The sequence below is a fragment of the Echinops telfairi genome, unplaced genomic scaffold, assembly GCF_000313985.2.
Source record: "Echinops telfairi isolate 266 unplaced genomic scaffold, ASM31398v2 ScPeMD7_1957;HRSCAF=2489, whole genome shotgun sequence".
NCBI classification, from domain to species: domain Eukaryota; kingdom Metazoa; phylum Chordata; class Mammalia; order Afrosoricida; family Tenrecidae; genus Echinops; species Echinops telfairi.
The window spans coordinates 1,852,757-1,860,610 of record NW_022105855.1 but is presented as its reverse complement, the minus strand read 5'-3'; the positions used below and the strand labels follow the sequence as shown (position 1 = coordinate 1,860,610).

The following is a 7,854-nucleotide window of genomic DNA, read 5'->3' as shown; positions in this document are numbered from 1 at the left end:
AGGGGAAAAAAGAGCTGATACCAAGGGCTCAAGTACAAAGAAAATATTTTGAAAATGATGATGGCAACATATGTGCAAATATGCTTGACACAATGGATGGATGTATGGATTGTGATAAGAGCTGTAAGAGCCCCCAATAAAATTATTTTAAAAACCTTAAACAACCCAAGTTTGCAACGACTATCATGCATGTCTGGGAACTTGGAAGATAATGACAAAGTCTAGGAAATAGCAAGGCAAAGGTAAGCATTTCCCCGGATCCTGGGCGATCAGACAATCTTTATGGCCACCAGAGGGCTGTGGACTCGGGTGCAGTCTCTACAGGCACCAGAGGAAAAGACGTGATAAACTAGATACATTGTAATGGGACCTGGGGAGGGTGGGGTAGGGGGACGCTTTTATATTAAAATGATGTAATAAGTCCACACTCATGCTGTCTTACCACAAGGCAGTCGTGGTAGGGTCTTTGTAAGAATAAGTGTCTTAAGATGAAACAGTGATTCTTGGAATCAGATTGAATGTTAGACGGATACATTGACCAGTGAAACCGTTCCCAGCTGTAGATGCAAACAACAGAGAGAAAGCAAAGTAAGACAAAGCAGCGGCAACACATCTCTCGAGAAGAAAAACACTATTTTATAAAGGGGTCAAAATCACGTCAGACCGAGCATAACTCCTGCGGTGTGCGTAATAAACTCCAGGAGCGTCAGTTTAAGCTAAACTATTTATTGTGGGTGCTTTCCTTTTCCATCCAGCATCCACCCCTCCAGCATCAGCCTCCCTTTCCCCAACAGAACTGCCCTACTCCGCAGACATGCCATCATTTCCCAGTGGGCTTTCTTCTCCCGATTATGTGCCATGTTAGCAGGAGGGAAAGGTTCTGTGAGCGTCTTCCACTGGAAAACTGAAGGAATTTACTCTTTCTCTCCTTAGGCAGGACAGTCTGGGATGAGCACTTTACCTAAGCTTAGCCAATCCTGAAGTGTCTCCCAGGATTTTGATTTTAAATTGATGATTCCAGGAGAAGAGAAAGCCGTGGTCAGTCACATCCTGATAGGCTGCTGTCTCTGGCTTCCTGGTTCTCTAGGGCCCCTTGATCCTTTCCCCTTCTCCAGCATGTCCCCCCCAAAATTCATGGCAATGCCTTTGTGTTGAGTCCGTTCCAACTCATAGCGACCCTATTGACAACACAATGCAACACCACCTGGTCCGGAGCCGTCCTCACAATTGTTCTTACTTTTGAGCCCATTGTTGCAGCCACTGCATCAATACATCGTGCGAGAATCTTCTTTTTCACTGCCCTTCCACTTTACCAAGCACGATGTTCTTTTTCAAGACTGGTCTTGCCTGAGAACATGTTCAAAGTACTTGAGACAAAGTCTCACCATCCTGGTTTCCTAGGAGACAGATTGGTTTGCTCTTCCGGCGCTTATAGAACTTTCAAAATTCTTTGCCAGCACCATAATTCAAATGTAATGATTCTTTTTCAGTCTTCCTTACTCAATGTCCACCTGCCACATGCATATGAGATGATTGAAAATATTTTGGTTTAACAAACTCAGGGATAAGGGAACAACAAGAGATCTAAAATTTATAATGAATAGGGCGTATAATGCCTGGTGGGGTTTGATCAAGTGCATTGTATCTGAGAGGAATTGCTGAGAGCTGAATGGAGTGTGAGCATGATAGTGGGACAGGAGGAAGGTGAAAGGAAATAGAAGAAAGAAATAGGAGGCAAAAGCTATTTATAGAGGTATAATAGAGGCATATATATGTATGTATACTAATTTATAATGAAAGGGATAGAGGCCAATGTACATATATCTATATATTAAGCATTAAGATAGCAGACGGACTTTGGACTTCTACTCAAGGCCTCCCTTAACACAAGAACACTTTGTTCTAATAACCTGGCACTCTTTGATACTCACCTTCCCGCATGATTGCTGAAGATAAAATGGGTGCATAAGCAAATGTGGTGAAGAGAGCAGATGGTGCCTGGCTATAAAAAAATATAGCATCTGGGGTCTTAAAAGTTTGAAGTTAAACAGGTAGCTATCCAGCAGGAAAGCAAATAAACCCACATGGAAGAATCACACCAGCCAGTGTGATCATGAGGCGGTGATGGGATCAGGTTATCAGGTATCAAATGATCCAACACAAGTGACTATATTAAGATAAACAAGGGGGTTTGCAGCGGAGACCCAAAGCCCATCTGTAGACAATTGGACATCCCACCCACAGAAGGGTTATAAGGAAAGGATGGTTCAACCAAGGTGCAGTATAGCACCAACAAATCATACATCATTCCTCTAGTCCTGAATGCTTCCTCCCCTCCACCACCATGACCCAGTTCTACCTGACAAATATGGCTAGATTGGAGAACACACACTGATACAGATAAGAGCTCTCGACACATGGAATTCAGCACAGATAAACCCCTCAGGAACAGTAGTGGGAGTAGTGCTATCATGACAGGGGGATGGTCAGGAAGGGGGAAGGGGAGAAAGGGAAACCCATCACAAGGTTGGATATATAGGCACCCGCCAAGAGGATGAATAAGAGAAATGTGGGTGAAGGGAGACAACGGACAGTGTAAGATATGGAATAATAATAACAATATATAATTGATCAAGGATTCATGTTGGTGGGAGGGTGGGGAGGGAGGGGAAAAAAGAGGAGTTTATACTAAGGACTCAAGTAGAAAATGTTTTGGAAATGATGATGACAACATATGTACAAATATGCTTGATACAATTGATGTATGGAAAGTTATAAGAGCTGTAAGAGACCCCAATAAAATGATTTTTAAAAAAAGAAAGAAAATACTTTGGCTTGGGCCTGGTACACCTACCGTAGTCCTCAAAGTAACAGCCTTGCTTTTCAGCGTTCTGAAGAGGTCTTGTGCAGCACACTTACCCAGTGCGATGCATTGTTTGATCTCTTGACGGTTGCTTCCATCAGCATTGACTGTGCATTCCAAAACAAATCCTTGACAACTTCAACCTTTTCGGTTTATCGTGATGTTACCGGTCGGTCCAGTTGTAAGGATTTTTGTTGTCTTTACATTACGTTGTAGTCTACATAGAAGGCTACATTCCTTGATCTTCATCAAGTGCTTTAAGTCCTCTTCGCCTTCAGCAAGCAAGGTTGTGTCACCTGCATATCACAGGTTGTTAATTAATAAGTCTTCTAATTCTGATGCTACATTCTTCTTCATATAGTCCAGCTTCTCTGGCGATTTGCTCTGCATACAGATTGAGTAAGTATGTGAGAGGCTACAACTCTGACACACACCTTTCCCAATTTTAAACCATGCAGCTTTCCCTTGTTCTGTTTGCACAACTGCCTCTTGATCCCTGTACAGGTTATGCGTGAGCACAATGAAGTGTGTGTGAATCCCTATTTTCTCAAGGTTGTTCATAGTTTGTTATGGATCCACAGAGTCCAATGCCTTGACATAGTCAATAAAATACAATAAAGGTCTTTCTGGTGGTATTCCCTGCTTTTTGCTAAGATCCATCTGACCTCACCAATGCTATCCCTCATAGCAATTGTTTGTTTATAGTAGCCCAAGTAGGACTCTCCTCTGTCCAGATAAAGACTGCAGTTCCAAGGAAATCACTGGGAAGAATGGAGGAATATGAGATTACTGATGTGGTGATGACATTCTTGGGCATCGCTTCTCCACAACGGAAGCACTTGGGTTGCTGGCCTGTTGCTTTCCTGAGATGGCTGACATGTATTTCTCATCTCCGTGACCCTGGGCTGGGCCGTATGACTTGATTTGGCCAAGGTAAGTTACGTGGATATGATGGATACCATGTCTGAGCAGACACTCTCAATAGGATTTGCAAATTTTGCTCACAAACTTAAAAAAAATCTTACTTGCTCCACTCCCTCCTTACCAATTCATTTTCAAATCCATGTTGTGTCGGCTTTGTCAAAAGCCTCTTAACTCGTTTCTTGGCTTTCAGTAGAGGTACTTTCACAACCATTCTTCACACAACGGTGAGTACTGTCTACCTTATCCATAAGGCCACAGGTTAAAAGCTTCCGATGGCTCCCTCTTCCCTGCATGGACTTGAGTGTCCCTATGTACCCTGGGCATTTCCAGCCTTTCACTTTATGCTCCGCGACACCAAGCTGCCTGAAGTATCCTGAACCCTCCTCAGTGCCTTCGTTCACTCTAGCCTGGCATCTTCTTCTAATTTTCGTTCAAAGGCGTTCTGATCAACTGCAAGGTTCAGCTCATGATGGGTGCTTCCAGGAAGTCCTCCTTAGGCAGGGACTTTCCCTACGCTCCCTTGGTTTCTGCACACAGCTCTGGCGCGGTCCAAGGTGAACTGAAACGAGCTGTTCAGTATCTTTCTCTTCCAATAGGTGGCGGTCCGTAGGAAGACAGGAACTGTTCGCGCTTTTATCCGCAGGATCAAGCATGATGGCAGGGCACACAGTAAGTATTTCACACATATTTGTGGAGTTAAAGTCAACAACAACAAATTAAAACAAGCAAGCAAGCATGTGGTAAGAAAGCGGAGTTGTCTCCACAGCAGAAACCATTATTCTTACAAAGCTGGTGGTGTTATGAATCGATTCCTCTAGAAAGCAACATAGCGTAGCCACATGTAGCGAAAACGAAGAAACCGTTTAATCTCGTTCATCTGGTACCTTCCCATTTGTGATTACTCCCCAAAGAAATCGGCCATAAAGGGACAATGTACACAGATGTTCCCGGCAACTTTAGCTGTCGTCCTGGGAAGAGGAAAGGGAAAAAGAGCACCAGGAAGCCGCCCAAGGACCTAATAGGGAAGCGAGTAAGGAAACCGTGGGATTGTTGCACAGCGATCACCCAGAGGGGAGGACGATGCCGGCATGAACACATCGGTGTCGGCAGCAATGGTAAGTGGCGGTAGGACACAGAGCGATGTGTACGGATTGTGTGTACGTGAACGGAGAATACCCGCCCCTTTGAAGAAGTGAAACGGCCGTTTCCGTCCTTGTTCCTTGGGGGTTTGCTGCTCTGCAGCGCCATGAATACAGGGCAGAGGAGCCGAGGAATAAGCGCTCTAAGACACTATCGGGTCTGACGCTCATTCCATCAGACAACGCAGTGCTAAGCTCTCGTGCAGAAATCATGAAAGCCATGATATGTCTTTGAATGAACAAAGTGTTCTTCTTTAAATAATTTAACCGGCGTATTCAGCTATGTATCATGTGCTACCACACTTATATTCTGGTGAGGTTTCCAAAACATAGGAGCAAAAATCCCCGAGTGGATATGTGCTTTTCTCTATTTGAGTGTTCATGTAAGGAGGAGAGGGGGGACTGTTGGTTTCAGCTCATGTTCACAAATTGCCTTGATTTTCATACTTTTGATGCTGTCTCCAAATGAGACTGCCCATGTGGAACGTTGGATCCAAATACCTTAAATTGTTCATTAAATTTCTTTTTGTGCTTTCGTATGTGTAAGTAAATGAGTGCCAAATGGGAAGTATTAAGTTCACGTATCTGTTCTTGTAAGTAACGTGAAGTGCCTGATTTTTATAGGCAGTAAAACTTCATTTAGGCCACTGTTCCATGACTGGACTCTGGACTCCTGAAAGAGGGAGATAGCGGAGAGGAGCCCTAAGGACCCCTGGAAGAGAACGGTCAGGGTCTCGGTGGAAGTGGCCCGGGCCAGATGCATGAGGCACTGTGGTGCGGAGACACAGAGAAGCAGCGCCGAGACAAGGGGGTATCTGTGATCTGGCCAAGATTGTGGAACTGTGGGGCAAAGTGGCAGGCAGGTTGCCTTCCTGACCCACAGAAGCTCAGACCAGGGGTCATGTGGCTGAGAGGCTGGAACAGGAGAGACTTGGCTGCTGGGTGGGGAGACAATGGCTCTGTCCTTACTGTTCGCTCATCCTGACTTGTGGTAACCCATTAACTCCCCTAATAAACCCTCTTGATTGGAGGAGCGGCGGGGGTGGGGGTGGTTGGGAAGAGGTAAATCGGAACAAAAATGTTTCCACCACAGAGAAAACTCCCATATGAGCTGTGTCTGGGCACATGCTACCCACTTCCCAGTGCTTTCCCGTTTCTTCACCCTCACTCTGCACGATGGTTCCTGAAGATGACCTTGAGGATTAAAACCATGTGAAGCACCTGTTGGTCTCCTAAGAAGCACCTGTTGGTCTCCTCATGCATGGAGCAAAGGAGAATGAAGGAAAATGGACACTCAAGACAACAATTAGTGCAAAGACTAACGACCCACATGGAACACGGCCTCCTCTGACCTGAGACCAGAAGAAGCAAGAGGTGCCTACTTACCCCTACTGGCCGTCCGACGAGGGACACAAGAGATGGTCCTGGACAGAATGGGAGAAAATGTCAAACAGACATCAAATTCCTCAAAAAGGCCAGACTTACTGGACTGGCGGAGAATAGAAGAGCCTCTGAGATTGTCTTCTGGGATGCCCTACACACATGGAGCCCAAATCACTCCCAAAGTCACCTTGCAGTCAAATGACAGATGGTATCCTCTGTGAGCATTATGCTCATCTAAAAAGTCACTAAAACGAAGCCCAATGGCAAGCATTTACCCAAGACCAAAGATGAGAAGAGTGAGGTGGCAGGGAAACTAGATCAACAAAAACAGAACAACCAGAATGGAAATAATGACAGCATTGACATTTTGTAATGATGGGACCTCCTCAACACTAGACACTTAGGTACATTAAAAGAGTTCATCAAAAGAGTAAAAAGAGTACCCAAAAACCAGCAAAAAATTTTTGGTAGCAACATATCTGATAAGAGACTAATCTTTTTTATTAAATCATTTTATTGGGGGCTCATTCAACTCTTATCACAATCCATCCATCCATTGTGTCAAGCACATTTGTACATTTGTTGCCATCATCATCCTCAAAACATTTACTTTCTACTTGAGCCCTTGGTATCAGTTCCTCATTTCCCCCTTCCTCCCTGCCCCCACTCCACAAACCCTTGATAATTTATAAATTACAATTATTTTGTCATGTCTTACACTGTCCGATGTCTCCTTTAACCCACTTTTCTGTTGTCCGTCCCCCAGGGAGGGGGTTATATGGAGAGCCTTGTGATCGGTTCCCCCTTTCTACCCTACCTTCCCTCCACCCTCTTAATATCACCACAAGAGACTAATCTTTAAAGGGGAGCTGATATCAAGGAGTTCAAGAAAAAAGAAAATGTTTTGAAACTGATTGTGCTAGCAATCGTACAATACTGCTTGATGTGACTGAACTGTGGAATGTTATACTTATAAGATACCTATAAAATGATAAATTAAAAAAGGAGAGAGACTAATCTCTAGAATTTATAGAAAATGTCAGTACCTCAACAACATATAGACAATTCAATAAAAAATTAGCAGAGGACACGAACAGATAGTTCATCAAAGAAGACATTCAACAGATGAAGCGATGCTTTGGATCATTAACCATTAGAAAAATGAAAAACAGGACGCGCCAAGATGGCTGCACCCATGTAACACAGGCACGGCGCTGACCTCGCTCTGCTTCCACATCTCCGGGCCCTGGATGGCGGGTGGAGCGCGCGGACCATGCTGGGCAGGACGGTCCGCGAAGCTTCTGCAGGGCTGAAGCTAGGCCACATTACTCCAACTGAGCTCTGTCAAAAATGCCTCTCTCTGATCAAGAAGACCAAGTTCCTAAATGCTTACATAACTGTGACAGAAGAGGTGGCCCTCAAGCAAGCTGAAGAATCTGACAAGAGATATGCGAGTGTAAGGCATCATCAGAACAAAAAATCTTACCATAGTGAATGATGGGGGGAGTGCGGAGTGGAGATCCAAAGCCCATTAGTAGGCCACTG

At 44.6% G+C, this 7,854-nt stretch overlaps 1 pseudogene; it reads left to right on the top strand.

The window, feature by feature from the left end:
* The first annotated feature begins 7,582 nt into the window (after nucleotides 1–7,582).
* Nucleotides 7,583–7,854, top strand: part of LOC101641380 — a 2,989-nt pseudogene continuing 2,717 nt past the window's right edge.